The following is a 19,540-nucleotide window of genomic DNA, read 5'->3' as shown; positions in this document are numbered from 1 at the left end:
AACTTCCCTGGCAAATCGAAAGTGAACAGCCTCATTTCATTCAAATCGTGTGACAATGCGACCTTTCAGCTCTGCCAGCCCCACCCACTCTCTCTGTCATTGTCACATGACTTGAATGGAATGAGGAAGGCTGTTCAGTCCCACCACTTAGGGTTCTCCAGACAGGCTTAAAGAAAGCTAACAGCAAGGTAAAAGCATGTATAAAGAGCAACTTAACATTGGAGCAAACAAATGATTGCAAACACCCTAAACAAGCAAGGAAAAAAAGATTAAAGCTGCTTATTACAATTCCCACAAATGCTGTACGTATGACTTACGCTGGTGTGGCTTGCCTTCTGAATAAACTCCTTGAGGTTGACTTGAACAGGAATTGGGACTTTTGGAGCGGAGGTATGCAAATATCTCCGGCTTTGCCGTCTTTCTGTTCCGTTTACACTTCGATTCCAATCCGCTCATTCCACCTGACTGGCGCACACACAGCTGCTGTGTGTTCCTTCATTTAGCCCACTTGCAGGGCCACGTCCTCCGTCCTCATCGCTCTGATTAGAGGGGGTTTCATTGGCATGTCATGTGCAGTACATCAGAGGAGATCAGCAACCAGCCTGAAAGTCAGATGACAATGAACACATGCACAACACACGCTTACTTTTTGAGATAAGGTGGCATGCTGAAGAAAGTTAAGTGTACTGAAAAAAAATGGTCTTAGCTTAACTGTTGTTCCGATGTTTGAGCAATTCTACTCAAGCCTGCTTAAGTTCAGTGGAGGATGTTTTTAAAGAAGATTTTGAAAGCAAAAAGCTTGCAGTCTTTAACAAACAAACATATAATCTTAGTAATCTTACTTCTCTTGTTTATTCTTAGCCATCAACATTCATGACATCAGCCCTGATTAAGAATTAGCTGCAAAGGCTTGTCTTGCATGGGTACCAACATATGAAAAACACTGTTTTGTAACATACAGTTTGTGCTTATCTGCACAATACTTTTTGTTTTGCTGATCAAAATTAAACACATGTCTGCTTGAGTTTCATAGCGTTTTACCCCAGGATTAATGATCGAGCGTTTTGAAATTGTGGGTGAAAACCCGGTTCTTCATTATTGTTTGTTGGATGAGTCGGCCATGGACACCGTAAGTACTCTATGTACTAGACCTTCAATAGCAGACACTAAGATACATGAATCTTTAGTCATTTTGTTTAGCTGCTTTAGAGCAAAGGGGATATCCGGTATGAAAAGTCTGCTGCAGTTTTGTTCCCAACACATGACTCCCAGCTGTCTTTTCTTTATCTCTCCCCTGGGTTTTCTACTATGTCCGATTGGCTTGGAAACTTAATGGGAATCTTGGTTTGGGGTTGCAGCAGACATGTGTCACACATTGTGCTGAGTGTTGAGTGGCTTGAGTGCACAGGCTTGCCACACACAGTGCTTCCTGCATGCACAGCCCTGTAGCAGGCGAAGGAAGACAGCGTGAAAGTAAAAAGTGACCCCCCCATAACAATGCCGTTAACAGCCTTGTTGCAGGTCCATGTACTGCAAAAGGATGATGAGGTGCAAAGAATACTGTTGATACCAGAAAGTGTGTGTCACTTATGTGCCCACTGAGCTCTATCTAGAAAGCATTAACACACCAGAAGATACTTGGTCCTGGTTCATATCATAGTATTGCTTCATGCCCCATACATCTTACTAGTCTTGTAGTGCGTCTTGTCATTGTCACTATCCCTAGAATCCTATTACACAAGTCTCTTAACTAGCTGCTTTTCTTTCATCTAGACATTGTACTCATGGAAACAAGTCTAAAACTCACAAGTTTCTCCCAGATTGCTTTAAAACTGAAATACCGGTAAATAATTACATATCTAAATTAAACGGCCAATCGGTACATGAACTGCTTTGCGTCCAATATATTCCGTCCATGAAAATGTCAATACAATGATGTGGCTCAGGCAACTGAAGCGCAGACTACACATTATAACGACTTGGAAGAGAACTTCAAGCTGGTTCTCTACTTATGTAAGTCTAGTCAGATATATGAATCTACCACCTGTGGGCAGCATGTCAATATGATTGGAGCCCAGAACTGCACTCCACTGGGTTTTTATTTTTTAAATACCTTTTTAATAGTTTTTGTACCAGATTATTAATAAATGTCCATTTCTTTGGTTACAATTTTGTTAGCCAATACCAGACAGCTTTTACTAGTAATTATAATGGGCGAATTGCGTGTTCTTAAAAAAATATATATTCATGTTCAATATTAAATACACTATGTAACACAATTTTTGTTCCTGGGTAGTAAGTGTTATTTCCTAACTGCTTATGCCTCAAAAGTATAGAAAATGGCTATTATTCCCCACAAACTTTGCTTTTGTGACCAGGACAGTGATATTTTGAAATTTACCTATTTCCAATGTGAAAACGGGCGAATTTGTGTCTTTTCGTTCACATAAAGTCAGAAAAAAACAACATATGAAGCCAAATTAACATGTATTTATACTAAAATAATACAAAAATGACTACAAAAGATTTAGAAGTGAGTAGTTTTTCAAGATTTACGATTATACTTTAAATCACTTTCACGAATCAGCCCCCAAATGTAATTGTGCAGTAAAATAAATAAATAAATAAATACAGTCACTACAGAAATATTTGTTCCGGTAATTCTTCTTGAGGAAATAAACAAAAATAAATGTTCCACCTCTTAATGCAATCTATTGTTTTAATCAAGATAACATTTTTGCAGTGCAATGACACTTTTTTTTTCACAAGGTACCATCAAATAATTTACGTGAACAGTGTAGATTTTCTGATGTTACCAGCTAAAGAGAAGTTGTGTCGGTAAACGTGAGCTCAGATACAGTGCTTGAGGGAAAACTATTAGAGAATGAGGGAACGGGGGAGCAGTGAGAGTGAATTCTATATTCCGAAAAGAGAGTTTGAAGGAATATTCATGATTCCAGCTCTCGCGAGCATTAAGTATGATACTGTTTATGGTTAAATATACTAGTTGAGATTGATGAGCTGGCTGGGGAGCTGCAGGCTGTTTGGCTGTGATCGTACCCGTTTCAGATTCCAGATCTTTCTGAAAGCCCACGGGGCAGGCCTCACCGGTGCATGCTTCACTGCGGTGTCCGATTGCTGAGGGAAAAATCAATAGAACAGGCCAGAGAATAGCAGCAGCAGAAACATGAACTTTTCATATTCTGCCCTACTGTCCAAGGTACATGTGTTTCTTTACAAGGTCCATGCATCTGGGGGGGAGGAGGGGGGGACCATCTGTCAGCGAGCAGGTTTGGAGGAGAATGGGGAAAGGCATCCTTTATAGAAAGTCCAGGTGATGTAATGCCAAGTGCAAAAAGAAACCTGCCAAGTTTCCAGACAGGATGATTCATACATTCTGAGACAATCCGCTCTTGGCATTTATTAAAACCAAAGAAATCCAAGACAGCTGGATAATAGGTGTTTTCCTCCCTTCCCTAGGATTCAAAATAATACAGAATGCATTATTTCCTGTTCTACAGGGCACTGTTCTTTGAGGACATCTTTAACAACTCCAGCGTCATGTCTGTAAAAAGAAATAAATACAGTAAAATCATTTAAAAATCACTCAAGAGCACTCCTGAAGTTCATGCAGAAGGACTTGCTCTGTAATTGGATGCACTTTTGGCTTCTAAAAAAAAAAAAAAAACAACAATCTCCAAGCTGACACAGTAGCTTCACGCATTAGCACGGTATTGAGCTGACCCTGTGCATCAGGAGGTCACGACTGGAATTACAGCTCTGGTTGTCAAGCCTGGGGATGTGGCAAATGTACTGGTCTCCGGAATGTATGGCTGGGGGACACCTCTGCATGCTTGTATGGGTAAGGATTGCCCTCAAGGGGTGAAGGGAGGAAAGATTACTAGCAACAGAACAGCTTAGCTACTGAATAGGAGTGGCAGGCTGTGGTGAAGGCTCGGGAGGCCCTTGGCCACTGTTTTTTTTTTCTTCTAAATTTTACCTTGTAGGGAAATAATAAAATAGGAAACTCCTGGTGGGGACAGATGGTTAATGAACTATAAATATGGAATGAAGATTATAAAAAAAAAATTCTGTGTAGATACTTCCTGTAATGTATTGTCTAGCCTTTTCTGCTGTTTCGTGCACCGCAAACGGCTAGCAAATGACAGAACAAGATGAATAGACTGATCCAGACAAACTCATAAACATCCCATGCAAAGCTATGAAGAGGCTAGACCAATTGTGTTTCAGTCCCAGTGGTTTTGACTGTGTATTTCCGTGATAACCACTCAGTGCCAGACTAAGACTACTAGAGCTCAATTCAATTTAGTCTCCTGGTTGGGTTGGTTCCTGGTCCCAGAGGTGAAAGACAGGGTTTTTTCCACTGAAAAACCAGGGGGGCTGATTTCCGATAACTGCAGTAAGTGTGCCTGTAAGATGAATCTTTCAAGAACTGTGCAACCACTTCTGATTAATACTGAAGCGAGTTTCCCAAAAACCCTTGTGAGAGCGCAACTTGTTCCGAGAGGTTCTCAAGCATCTTCCAGTTTACAGGCATCGCTCACAGAAATTTTCTGTTTGAATTTTGGACAAAAATCATCACAATCAATAGTTTACCAGTTTACAGTCTAGAATATAAGTGCATGCAATATATATATATATATATATATATATATATATATATATATATATATATATATATATATACTGTTATTGTTCTTTATTTTCTAACCTATCAGTGCTTCGTTTTTCAGACGTTGGGAGAAATAGTGATCGAAGGGCAATCGTGGCTGGAATGGAAAAGTAATCTCCCCAGTTTGCTATGCTTCCTTTTCAAGACCACAGCTGTTAACCACACTGCCATGCATGATCGGAACCTGCCTACTTTCTGTATTTGAGGTCCAATCTCAGTTCTTTTGATGCAAACCGGCGTCAGTCAGCACTCACTAGCACACTGGGCCCCTCATTTCTTTAAGGAATAGCTTAGTGAAATAAACACTGCAGTAAAGTGAATTGGGACAGGACGGAATTACAGTGTAATTTTAAGGATCTTTAATTCCAGTTAGTGTTGTTAGCAAGTGCATCTAAATTGCAGTTCACACCATGTTTAAATGCAATGCACTCCATAATTATATCCACCAATAATTGACATGCTCTCTGAAGTAAAGTTCTGGGACTTTCATCCACTATGCCTTAAATCAAAATACATTTTAATTATGGCGCTGACATCCTTATAGCAACTGAATCATTTCATTTTTAATTTAAACTTTAAAACTGGATTTAAAATAATCCTTGAAATATATGAATAAGAAAATGTTGTTTAATTATTAAAATGTTGAAATGTATTTTTTTTTTAATGTAGTTACCGTCTCTTGTTTTGCAGGTCAACGTCAGTTTTAATTGGTATTTCTTTATAATGCAGTTAGGGATGCTTTCAGCCTGAAATCCAGTCGGAAAATAAATTCTTAACTTGCAATGACAGATCAAAGGTAAGCCCTGAGATCAAAGACCAGCATCATGCAGCTCTGGTCTCATTGGAGTTGTTCACACGAATGCTAAAGGCACCGATATCACTTATTTCAACTTAAAAATACAGACTTTGTACCAAAGTGTTTTAATAACCCTTTCAAGCACTTCAGTGAATATGGATTTATTTCACAGAAAAGTATCACTGATGTACACTTATCAAAAAGATATCCACAGATTTTACCACAAGAGAATCCAATAGTGTACATAAAATAATATGTATAGCTTATATCTTATTATATTTGGATTCTGTTCTGGAGTTATTTAAAGTGTATTTAAAGTGTTTAAGAAAGAAAGAACATTGTGTAAACTGATATCCTTTGACTTCACATAAAAAGAATGCTTGACCCGAGTGTTCTCCTAAGCAGACATTGTAAGCGGCTGTTTGAATGAGATTGTAAACCCTGGTGCGATCTCCTTCGTGCACATTAAAGATACCCCTGGCACTGTTCTGAAGGAGAGTCCTGGCCAATTTCCAAAACAGAGACTGTAGCCTGGCTAAATACATTTATTTCAAAAGTCTCCACTCCCAGAACCTCTTTAACACAGGGGCAGGTCATCCCTGGAATGACTGCAATACATGTCCTTGATGTGTTTATTCTCTGATCAAACTGCAACATTTCTGCAACATATCTGACTGATCTGTTGTAGAAAATGTGTGCACATATCTGCCGTCTGCTGTGACTGTGTTGAGTACGGGCTTGATCTATGGCACAGCACTGCAATTGCAATAGGGAACACAGAACAAAAGTAACAGCCACATTTGAGCTAATACCTGACATTGTCACCTGAGTCAACTTAAAGAAGTGACAAGTAAGGCTTTTAAATCCAGTGTCGCTTATACTGATAATGTTAATAATAGATTTGAATTGGATTTTAAAGCTTTGGTTATTGCTTTGTTTTAATCACCTTGTTTAAACTTCAGTTTTGTTCATATAAGATTTCTGGGGACTGATAATACTGCGTTATTAAATACTAATGTATGCTGTATTGATCCCTGTCATTAATGTCCATGATCTAGTCTGGAGGATCAGAGCTGGGTACAGCAGGCAGGCAGTCCGATCTTGAGATAAAGCTCCCTCCCTATCAGAAGCTGACCTTTGACAGCCAGGCATTTGCTAAGATAACTGTGGCAGGGGAATGTGTGGTTCAGCGGTTCTGCGCTGTGTTATTGGACTGACTCTTTATCCTCTGGGACCCAGGCTTGAAATTCAGCTTCGAAACACAAAGCAACCGAGACTCACTCCAATGTGAAGTGTCTTCAATTGCGGTACATTAGGAATGATCGTAAAACCGAAGCCCCCTCTCCCTCACCCACCACGGGAGGATCTGTCATCTTGAATATGTCCTTATGAAAGTTCACCACGCTGCATTTGTACACTTATAGAGCATTTAACTTGCTGTGCCATACGTATCTGTGATACACCATGCTTGCCTCTACCATACTTTATTGTAATTTACTGCACTTTTCAGAGCAATACCACAGTCATCTTTTAATACAGCCTGTAAGCTTGATGGATTAAAGCTGCAAGAAAATATAATACAATACAATAATAATCAAAATGAATCTCATTAACCAAGTAACTTATTAAAATAGTAACTTATTAAAACATACCAACTACCAGTACTATAAAAAAAACAATAGGATCACTGAAGAGTTTAAAAGTATGTATGTCAATTCAACGCAGTTCAGTTAATTGTGACAGGCAGGTAAAGGCTCCGAGGACCCGGGTCTCTTGATGGACAGTTTGCACTCTCAGGGCTCAATAGCAAAAGCATTTGAAGTGTAAATTGCTATGTATCTGGCTAGTTTCAGATGTCATACCAGAGTTGTGTGGCTCTGTGAAATAGCAGATGCACTTTGACACTAAGAGCCTGCAGCAGATGTAAAGTGAATGCCTGTTTAAGAAGCCGGAAGAGGTGGCACGACACATCAGGTAACATTGCCTTTCTGGCTGGCTTCCACTCTCTTGTCGCACTGTGAGCATGTGTGTCAAATTATTATGTATGTTTTAACAGTGATGGGAGATGACTGGCACCTGCCCGCTGCAAAATATGCCGAAAAGCATATAGCACTAACAAGCTGGGACTAGCCAAACCTAAAGCATTGGCCATCGTGCAGTTGGCAAATAGATTGACTGAATTTCCACACAGTGTATGTTTGTACCTTGATGTGGCAAGGCTTAGTCTGGTAAGAGGAGGTTGAAGAGTTTGGCCAAAGGTTTAAAATGATGCTGTTTGACAGACTCCAGGGGCTAGTGAGATGTGCTCTTGCATGACTTTTAAAGGAATCAGCCTCTCTGATCAAATAAAGCAATGATCTGATAAGCAAGCGAACAAGCAGCAAGAATAGAAAGAAAGAAAGAAAAGCCTCACCTATTTCCAAACCTAAATACTGGACCCTTTAACACTCCCAGTTTCTTTCCGCTCAGCTCTAACAAATGCATACAAGTATTCTTGGCCCTAGGTATTTGCTGTCACAGTCATGTTTGTCACTGTTAGATGCGCAGACAATTTCTAGTGAACTTGCTCTTTAAAAGCATTTACAACATTGCTTTTACAGGCAAAGTGATGACACTCTGCAAAGTTAAAAATACCATTTAGCAGAACCACAGTTAAAACTTTTGGTCACATGGTGCCCTATGCTATGCAAATCCCGGAGTGAATATTAAACAATGACTCACATATATCATGCCTAATTAGCATTTTAGCAAATTTACCGTAAGAATCCCATTGCTTCAAAATAATTAGGCATTGCTAAAAGGAGCCTACATTTCATTTTGTACACCATGGGTATGATCTTCTAATTAAAGTGGAGAGCTTGTTCATCAGGACTGTTTACAGAAAGTCTTTTTACATCTAAAACGAGGGTACTTTAAGATACTTGCAAACACGTACGCTTGTACAGAGGCTTCAAGTTTTCAGATGCGATCTGTTTGACAGCTTCATGACACATTAGGGAATCTGTTTGGTGTTGTGCTTGGTAGCTTATCTTCAAATATTAAGAAGTCTTGCAAATGTGCGTGCTTTTTAACATTATTTTTATTACTGCTAGTTTTGTACAGTGCTGAGCAATATTAAAGCATAATGTATGTTTCAGGAATTTGACACCTTGACACTTTGGCACCCCTGTTTTGAAATGCAGCATGTGGTGTGACATGCTTGTTTTAATAACGTTGTGATCTCTAAAGGCTGTGCCCCTAGGCTATTTGAACAAGACTACTAAAGAAAAGGATTTCAAAAGGAATTGTATAGCAGGCTTGGGATTTACCAAATAAGTTGAGATACTTTTGCTAGAAATCTATTTCTTGCACACAAACGTGCACATTTGTTTTTCAAGCTTACTGCTTGTTTTATTTAGATTATGTATTAGTATTGTTGCATTTAGCATGCTGAATGCAGTATTCGTTATTGTAAAGTACAGCGTCTTTGTTGCTTTGAAACAAGGCAAAATTAAAGTAGCTTTATAATAGAATATGCTTACAGTACTTCACCTCCCTGTCTATGCTGAATGCTATTGTTAATATTTACAAGAATAAGCAGCATTCTTGTATTCCTATTGAGATGCTGATCTGGTTTATTTATTAGGAATATTAGGCTATATTTACTAACATGTCATGGCACAATGAATCAAATATGCATTCAAACTTTTAACAGCAATTTAAAAAATCAAACCTTCCCCGCTGTAACCTAAACAGAGCAAAACATTTCAATTAGTTCAAGAAGTCAGCGCTGTTTTAATGTACGTGTGGCATAAAAAAGAAACAGGTGTCGACTGTTACTGTCAAAACATCTCCCCAGCTTTCCAGCATCGATTAAAATGTGAGGAGCCAAGAGAGGTCTTTATTAATTCACATAGCCACTGTGATTATATACAGCTATCCCTCTCATGCTGACAGTGTAAAGATCTATATTTAATAAAAGTGTATGAAGGAATCATCACGACAGCTTTTATCCTTCCATATCTGGATTTGTATAGTATTTACAGCTTGCAACAATCTACCACACTTATACCATATGATACCAATAAAATACAATACCATACCATGTGCATTTATATAGTGCCCCTCATGAGGTGAAAATGGGTTTGAGAAGATGTCACTATATCACTGTATCGATATGTAACAGTACCTGCTGTAAACTCGCTGGTCCTGAAGCATGTCTTTTCCCTACTATAATAGACAATAGTTACTGAGAAGTAGAGAACATGATTTCCAATAAGTCATTCAAGGTTTTTGTATCATTGACACAGAAATGATTCAACAACAGACACTGCAACTAAAACAGATTTCTTAACAGACCATTAAGGCCACACATTTTATATTGAAATGGATTGGATGAATTGAATTTTCAGTAAAGATCACCAGAGTAAAGATAATTCCCTTATCCACTTCAGTAAAGACCCTCTGCTGGGCGTACTGAATATCCAGGGTCCTGCTGTTCTTTAGCAGGACCTGCCAGAACCAATTACAGGACAAGCGTTAAATCTGCCTTTCTATTTCCTGAAATTGTTTAGAGGCTGGAGTTGACAGTAGATATTGTAAATACAATAACTTGGAGTCTTTGAAGATTCTGACCAGGTTTTGGAGCAAAGATAGTGCTTCAGTATTTTTTCTACATAGGAAACCGATGGTATGGTATTTATATATATTTTTGTGAGATGTTCGTAACAAGTGCTCTCGATCAATTTATAAATCATTCAAAAATGACAGTTCAAATTTCACTTTCATTGGTAACCAAAAGAGTTATAAAGAGAAATATATTTGAATATTTCAGCAATACCGTACTTTGATCTTTGAAATTACATTCTTTACAGAAATGAAAAGGAGGGTCTGGGTTGTGGTAATAGCTATCGACCTTGATATATTACTAGTATTTGAAAAACAAACCTGCTTTCATTGAAGTTATACCTGCAGGGGCCTGGTTCTGAAGGAGGCGTCTCTTTTTATATCAAGAGGCTCGTGATTGCTTTTTAATCTGTGGTCCCTGTTGTTGCCTCTGCTAGTGACACATTAAAGTGTGATCCAGCAGTTGCTACAATCAGTGCTGGAAAACGTATAAGCTGTGAACCCAAATGCCAGGTACATGTGTTCCACAAAGTTCCACTCAAGTGTAATAAGTTGGCTTTGTGTATATTGATCCAAGTCATGCTTCAGTAAGTGTTCAGCATGACTTCAATGGATGAATGATTTTACATTTGTAGCGCTCAGCTTACTAGCATGTGGTGTCTGAAGTCCCCATGGAGATACTATTAGCCAGTGGTTTACCTGAACTTCACATAAGCAGCCTGAAACTCCTGGCCTATTTTCCTCTGCATGGTTTTACATGATGTACCTGTTCCTGTATGGACCACATACATCAAAGTAACTGAATAAACCATAAATGTGATTTCAGCTTCAATCACTAACGGCTTTGAAAAGGAACCACTTTGAAGAAATAGGATAAGGATTGGTAATCACAAATACTAGAAATAATTGGGATAATAAAAAAATACTTTGAAAATACCCTATTTAAGTGCTTGGAATGTATACGAACTATGTGTTTTATGTAAAACCACATGCAATTAGGGTAAAACATAGTAAAACCCATAGTAAAGTGTGGTAAAAGTATAGTATACTGCAAAATTACTGTGCAAATTTGCCATGATAAACAAATTCACTTGAAGAACAAAGTAAAGGTACAAGTCAAAAAGTTGGTCAATTTGGCAAAGTTTCTTAGAATTTTTACCTTATATTTTGATGGTTTTGAAGTCTAGACTAGAAAAGCATTTAATAATTGCTGCTTGGTGTCAAAGAAGCACACAAGTGTACAAGCTTAGCTGGGTGAAGAAAGAAGGAAGAAAGAGAAGCTACAAGAAGCAGCAGCCTCAAGTCCCCTCCTGACCCCGGAACACGCAGCTTTCTCCACATTCCGAGAACGAAGAGCGGGAGAGGCAGATTAAATATTAATTGCCTGCATTGAGAGTAGGGTTCTCATGTCCACTTCATTCTACACACAGCAGCTCATCAAGCACAGAAATACGCTGAAACAACACTTCACATTGTGATTGCCAGCCGCATTAAAGGGTTTATTTCATAACAGTATCTATTATTTTTACAGGACTCAGTTCAGTACTGACAATAAACCATATTGACAAATGTTTTGACAGAGTGAGGCTATACTACAATACCACAATAGCACAGAGCTGAATCTCACACCCTACCGAATTTGGGGGCATTCCAGTTTTACATTCCAGAGTGACATTACCTGAAAAAATGATCCCTGTAAAAAGTGTCGACCACGTTTTATAAGTACTGTATTAATACATTGAAAACCAGTAATGGCTGCTTTAGAAAAAGGAAACTACTGGGTCTCCCCTAGCTTTAATCATCTTCTTAAATAATGGATTAGATTATTTTATGCTCCATAAAGTCCAAATTAGCTCAACACTTCTGTTGAAAAAGAGAACACAACATTTTGATTATGAGGAATGTTAATTGAGACAGAAGCGAGCTGAAATATGAAGGTGAGAAGGCAAAAAGGGAATATTGTGTGTCTGAGTAGTTTTTCTCCCAGAATATATGGGTAAAAATATCAATGACAAATGTGTTTAAATTGAAATTGCCAACAACAATTTGCACAAGTCTAGGGGAATTCTATAACAGCCGATTTCCCTTGTAAACTAAGCACCGGGGCTCGGAAGCGCATCCCAATGTCATTCCAGTTTTAGGTTTTAGAAAAAGTCTTTATAATACAGAATGGAAACCTGTGGAGTTTCTATCACAAAGATGGAGGAACGAGCAAACAAGTGAAACAACATGGAAATGGAGAATATGTGGGTCTTTGATCCAAGGACAGCGGTCCGAACCCCCAAGGTCAGAAAGAGCTACCCACCAGATAAAAGCTCTGACAAGCAGAGCTGTGTGGAGACATTCCAGCCTTCTTCAATGCAGGATCAGGGTTTCTCTGAGCAGAAGCTTCCAATTAATACCAATCAGCAAAGTCCTGTGATGTGCTGTCTTCCACCCAATGAAAGAGTCCGAGAGCCTGAACCCATAATGCATCTAGCATTTCTTTTGCAGGTGTCAGATCAGGACCAGATTTAGAAAGTAACCTTAAATCTCTCTGCACATGTTGGGGAATGATTGCATTCATGTTTTATTCAAACCAAACGGCGCAAGGGTGCAGCACCAATCTTTACATCTGAGATGCCACGAGCCTAGACTTTAGATTCAAATATCCATCAAAATTATAATTTAAGATAAGTACTAAATAATGCATCAGCGTTTTTGTTATTTAAAAAAGCGCAGGTTTTTTACATAGCGATCCTAATGCTGCCTGACAGGCTCTCTCAAAAGACTTGGTAGTGGCACAGAAAAACCTATGAAACTCCCTTGGTTAACAAAAGCATAAAGAATTGAAATCTCATTTATGTTTTTGATTTGTCAGCCAGTGCGCTGGCGTTTCAATATTAAAGATGAAACCATGGTCTTGAATACAATGGAAAAGGATGTTAACAAGACAAGCAGCGATTGCAATATCCAGTAGCCCTGTTTAGGCACAAAAGAGGCTTTAAATCACACATCTCAATAATTAATTATATAAGGTCTTTTATTCTCTTCTGTGACGCAGCAAATAAGCACGACTATATACCTACATCTTCCTCTGACGTCTCAGCTCTGTAAAAGCTTTTTTTTTGGTATACTCCTGCTTGAAAGGCGCTATATTTACCTATTTGTATTTCAATTCTTTGTATTGTATTTATAGCAATAACATTTATTATTTAGATTACTGTTTTGAACAATTTTTGACCATGTTTGTGATATGCTAACTCTGATATTTTTAAACTTTGTTATGTTTATGGATTTTGCATTTTGTAATATTGCTGTATTTACAGGGCCCTCGATGAAAACAAGAACGTCTGTCTAGCACACTCTACTCATGTGAACCTGGTAATTCCCATGAATTTAATCATATCTACCTACCCTGTCATAGACCTTACGGATTGCATTTGAGGATAAACTGATCAACACTTTCGTATATGTGCGTGTGCACCGGTTTCCGATTACCCACTTATTCATAGCTCCCCGTTCTTGAGAGAAAAGTCAAAGAAACAGAAAAGGGCATGAGTAAGTGTCAGCGAGTCCCAGACTGCTTTGCACAGTGCGAGACTCCTGCTCGGTTCTTTAGATCAGTCCTGTTATCACTTGATAGTAATCCAAGGCTGGCACTTCATTTTCTGCTGAGAGATTTAGTAGGTAAGTCGCTGGACATCCAGACCCTCCTAATCAGAGAGTGTTATTTTGACAAAAGCGAACGCGAAGGTTTAAAAAGCCATAGAGCCTGGGACTATCTGAGGTTCTTACAATTACACTGACATGGAAGCTGTCACCAAGCAAGCTCTTAGAGTCTCTCTTTTAACTCCAGGTGGGACCAATTTGCACAAACCTTTCACCCAGAGACCTGGACCCAGGCCTTGAGAAAAATTATTTAAGGCTTTTTCAAATAAAGCTCAGCAGAGGAAAGTCAGGCATCAATTAACTAAGGACACGCTGCCTGAGAACACGATCTTCAATGGTTTGCAAAAAGAAGTAAAGGTTAGGAAAAACACACAACCATTCCTTCCAGCCCAATACACCACCTTTAATGGGCAAGATTGTCAGGGTTCAAGGATATCTATATAAATATGGATACTTTGGAACGTGACATTCTACAAATAAATGCATTTTAGGAAACGTGCCAAATACAATGTATTCTTTATTCCACCAGGAGCTAAATTCTAAATGAAATCTCTAACATTTTAGTTTTTTTTTTTTTCTAAAGTTGAACTCCTTTTAATTGACTTGCTCTTAAATAAAAATACATTTTTAAATCTTATTGATATTTCTCATAGCTGTCAAAATCCAAGTAGCGGCAGATAGTCACGTTTACTGTGTCAATTCTCTTGTGCAATTGCTATCTCTTGAATAAAGTTAGCCTGAGGGAGACGTGTCTTCTTCATTGGTACTTTGCTGCAGGGCCGTGCATATCAATATATACGCGCTTTTTCCAACCAGCTAAAGAAGAAAACATTTTGCTTTAATTTATATAGTTTTTTTTTTTTTTATCAAAAAATTATTTTTTAGATTTTGCTCCTTTTGGTACACAGCAGTTTTCCTTTCTCAAATTACACACACATACACACACACACATATAAAATGAGCCTTAATATAAAGTCTCTCTAGCTCTCTCTCTCACACACACTCTCTCTCTTCCCTAAACAAACTGAATTCACAGATCAGAGATGACATTTTTTTTTGTTTTAATTGTAGAGGAATCTCATCTTTTAATATACAGTACATGGTAAACTCAGTGATAAGGGGTGTGTCCGGGGATTCAAATTTCAATCTGCACACAGTCATGGGTATTCTGGACCCTGGTTACCCCGCAGCAGGGAGTCACCCAGTTTATTGGCGAGAGCTCTGGTGTATCTCAGAGCTTATGAAAACTAGACCTAGAAAATTGATATTTGTGTCATTATCTATTCAGTCCAAAGGGATTCAATGAGAAAACACTTTGAAATGCTTTCTGCTGCATTTTAAATGCAATGACAGCGTAATGACATTGCTGCGTACTGTACTTTACTGGGACAATAAGTATTTCCATTTGCATTGCATTTGATATTGAAGAATCATTTTGACAAATGGGTTTAAAATAACATTTATAGCTATCCTCGTCCCCTGTTAAAGCATTTTAATGGATTGTACTAGGGGTTAGTCAATGGGTAAACACTTTATATTAAGTTCCATTAATAACAATGTAATGTCATATGAGCAATGCTATTTCCTAATGCATTCTTAAATTCATATTCATTGGATGAAAAGCTCAAACAATATATTCAGAACATGTAAATCTCCAACGCGTCTCCTCAGGGTGTTTGATATTATTAAGTAAAGGGTGTTTTTCTAATGAAAGTAAATACTAAGTAATGGCATTGCTTTTGATAAAACTTTGATTACTGTTTATACACAACCCTCAAACAGTATTGGGATGCATACAAGGGAGCATATTTTGAAGCATTATACAAAACTACTTCTCTGCATAAAGACAATAACTAAATGTATTGCAGACTGCATTTCCACAAATGCAGAGATTGAGATACAGCAGGGAATTGGTTGTGCATTATTAATGAATAAAATATTTCAGTTGCATCATATTAAGGCCATCACATTTTACAGTAAATGCTATTGATTTTTCCTGTAATGATATCTCATATGACTTAAAGATGTACCTGAACATTTGATGAAAAAGAAAGGAAAAAATGACACCTAATGTCTCAGAGTATAACCTTTCTGCCAAATAAAAGTAATACAACATTCAATATAGAAAGCAAACAAATGGACGCAGCGTGTCACTGAAGCCAGCAACACAAAGAAACTGTCATTTGAAAACTCTTTAAACTTCGGCTTTCGAACATCGTGAGCCTATCAAATATCTCTGAGAATGCACTTCAGAAACGAGCCCTCTTAAATTCATAGTTTTGATATTGCATGGAATGTTGGATCTCTTTTATTTTAGACTACAAATACAAATTCTTCTGCTGGATGGATCGCAATTGGTACAAAAGTATAAAATAGCTGGTTTAACATGCATTTGTCAAGGGAAAGTGTGTTTGAAAACAAACACTGGAGATACACGCTTCTGATGCCATGGTAACTACACTCGTTTATGTCTATTTATCCATTAATGTGCTTGTGATGTCATTTACTACATCGATAATGATGTAACAATCTTCTATTCTTTAAAAAAAAAATATATATATATATATATAGGAATTTTGGCCACACATTTGCCATAGTAAATTTCATTTGTACTCTAGAAAGATTTCTTTGTCCAGATACGCTAATATTGCAAACACATATAAGGCTGGGACCAAATCAAAACTTTGGCAACCCGCTAATCGCACTTAACAAAAGTGTATTTGATAGCGTTTTTTTTTTTTTTTTTGTTTTGTTTTTGGTAAGTATCTTATTTCTTCTACTCATAAAAATAAAACGCTATAAATACATTTTTATTAAGTTCTATTAGCGGGTTGTCAAAGTTTTGATTTGATCCCAGCCTACATTTATTTTAAAAGAGATTTGTTTAAATGCACATGCAAATAGAATGATCACATTTTTTAAGGAGATTTATTTTAATGTGTAAGTGAACAGCTGGTGATTTTACTGTATGGAAGTGATCTTTTAAAAAGATTGTAAAACCGCACCATAAACAAACGGAGCAGGTCTGGGAGACAGATGTTGGAAGCTTCTCTTGTTGAAATTTAAAGCAATATTTTTTTAGTTGGATTTTTTGAATAATCACCTGTCATGTAATAACTGAAGTGTTAAGCGTGAGAATTGTGGAAGTGAGGCGATGTTTCCGTAGGGTGACAGTTCAGGAGCTCTCTGCCATGACAAGCCTGTGCAGCTCCATTATTGTGGATTATAAACCTTATGGAACAAATGCTTGTCTCTGCTTGGCTGGAATTAACTGCCAGCGATGGACCAATTCCTCAAGGATTATTATTACTTAAATACACCTTAATACAATGTGCAATTGATTCTAGAAGATGACACACCCAGTATTTCACCATAATGTGCATTGTGCACTTTGTGATTCATTTTCACCAATCACTGTTACTCAGGGGATGGCAAACATCTTGCACCCCTGTGGAACAGACTCACTAACCACCTCCAAAGCATGTTCAAGATAAACCCTTATTGTAAAACAAATAAGGCTTAAAACAATCACATTAATCTGGAAAGATGTACTGTCTCACCCTGCAGATTAACCCAACACCTAGGTGACCATATATGCAATATTGTATATAAAACTGGTATAACATTCCCCCATAACTCTTTTTTTACAATTTACATTAAGAAGAGTTCAAAACTGCAGCCACTGAATTATTCATGCACAGGTTTAACAAATACCGCTGTTCTTGCTTCGATAGCATTGCATGTTTCTGCTGCCACCTTCAGGTGGTAAATTCATACTGCAATTCATAGGGCTATTATTAATATGGATCCTCCACTACGGTAATGGTTTAATACAGTAGACATCCGTTAGTTGTACAGCCCCAGGCAACATATATATATATATATATATATATATATATATATATATATATACACAGACGTGCTCAAATTTGTTGGTACCCTTACAGCTCATTGAAATAATGCTTCATTCCTCCTGAAAAGTGATGAAATTAAAAGCTATTTTATCATGTATACTTGCATGCCTTTGGTATGTCATAGAATAAAGCAACGAAGCTGTGAAAAGAGATGAATTATTGCTTATTCGACAAAGATATTCTAAAATGGCCTGGACACATTTGTTGGTACCCCTTAGAAAAGATAATAAATAATTGGATTATAGTGATATTTCAAACTAATTAGTTTCTTTAATTAGTATCACACATGTCTCCAGTCTTGTAATCAGTCATTCAGCCTATTTAAATGGAGAAAAGTAGTCACTGTGCTGTTTGGTATCATTGTGTGCACCACACTGAACATGGACCAGAGAAAGCAAAGGAGAGAGTTGTCTGAGGAGATCAGAAAGAAAATAATAGACAAGCATGGTAAAGGTAAATGCTACAAGACCATCTCCAAGCAGCTTGATGTTCCTGTGACAACATTTGCAAATATTATTAAGAAGTTTAAGGTCCATGGAACTGTAGCCAACCTCCCTGGGTGCGGCCGCAAGAGGAAAATCGACCCCAGATTGAACAGAAGGATAGTGCGAATGGTAGAAAAAGAACCAAGGATAACTGCCAAAGAGATACAAGCTGAACTCCAAGGTGAAGGTACGTCAGTTTCTGATCGCACCATCCATCGCTTTTTGAGCGAAAGTGGGCTCCATGGAAGAAGACCTAGGAGGACTCCACTTTTGACAGAAAAACATAAAAAAGCCAGACTGGAATTTGCTAAAATGCATATTGACAAGCCACAATCCTTCTGGGAGAATGTCCTTTGGACAGATGAGTCAAAACTGGAGCTTTTTGGCAAGTCACATCAGCTCTATGTTCACAGACGAAAAAATGAAGCTTTCAAAGAAAAGAACACCATACCTACAGTGAAACATGGAGGAGGCTCGGTTATGTTTTGGGGCTGCTTTGCTGTGCCTGGCACAGGGTGCCTTGAATCTGTGCAGGGCACAATGAAATCTCAAGACTATCAAGGCATTCTGGAGCAAAACGTATTGCCCAGTGTCAGAAAGCTCTGTCTCAGTCGCAGGTCATGGGTCCTCCAACAGGATAATGACCCAAAACACACAGCTAAAAGCACCCAAGAATGGATAAGAACAAAACATTGGACTATTCTGAAGTGGCCTTCTATGAGTCCTGATCTGAATCCTATCGAACATCTATGGAAAGAGCTGAAACTTGCAGTCTGGAGAAGGCACCCATCAAACCTGAGACAGCTGGAGCAGTTTGCTCAGGAAGAGTGGGCCAAACTACCTGTTAACAGGTGCAGAAGTCTCATTGAGAGCTACAGAAAACGTTTGATTGCAGTGATTGCCTCTAAAGGTTGTGCAACAAAATATTAGGTTAGCGGTCCCATCATTTTTGTCCATGCCATTTTCATTTGTTTTCTTATTTACAATATTATGTTGAATAAAAAATCAAAAGCAAAGTCTGATTTCTATTAAATATGGAATAAACAATGGCGGATGCCAATTACATTACTTTTGTCAGTTTCAAGTTATTTCAGAGAAAATTGTGCATTCTTTGTTTTTTGTGGAGGGGTACCAACAAAATTGAGCACGTCTGTACATATATATATATATATATATATATATATATATATATATATATATATATGCATGTTTAAGGAAACAGAATAAAACATTACTTTTAGTATATATCACCAACAAACAAACCACACATATCAGATTTATTTAGTACACAAAAAAGTACTGTATAAACATTTCCCAAAGATCCTTAAACTAAGAATTACTTTTGGTTTTTATAATCAAAATATTTCATTTGTCATTCCAAATTAACACGAAACTG

The sequence above is a fragment of the Acipenser ruthenus genome, chromosome 21 (genome assembly GCF_902713425.1).
Source record: "Acipenser ruthenus chromosome 21, fAciRut3.2 maternal haplotype, whole genome shotgun sequence".
NCBI lineage: Eukaryota > Metazoa > Chordata > Actinopteri > Acipenseriformes > Acipenseridae > Acipenser > Acipenser ruthenus.
This window is presented reverse-complemented; position numbering follows the sequence as displayed.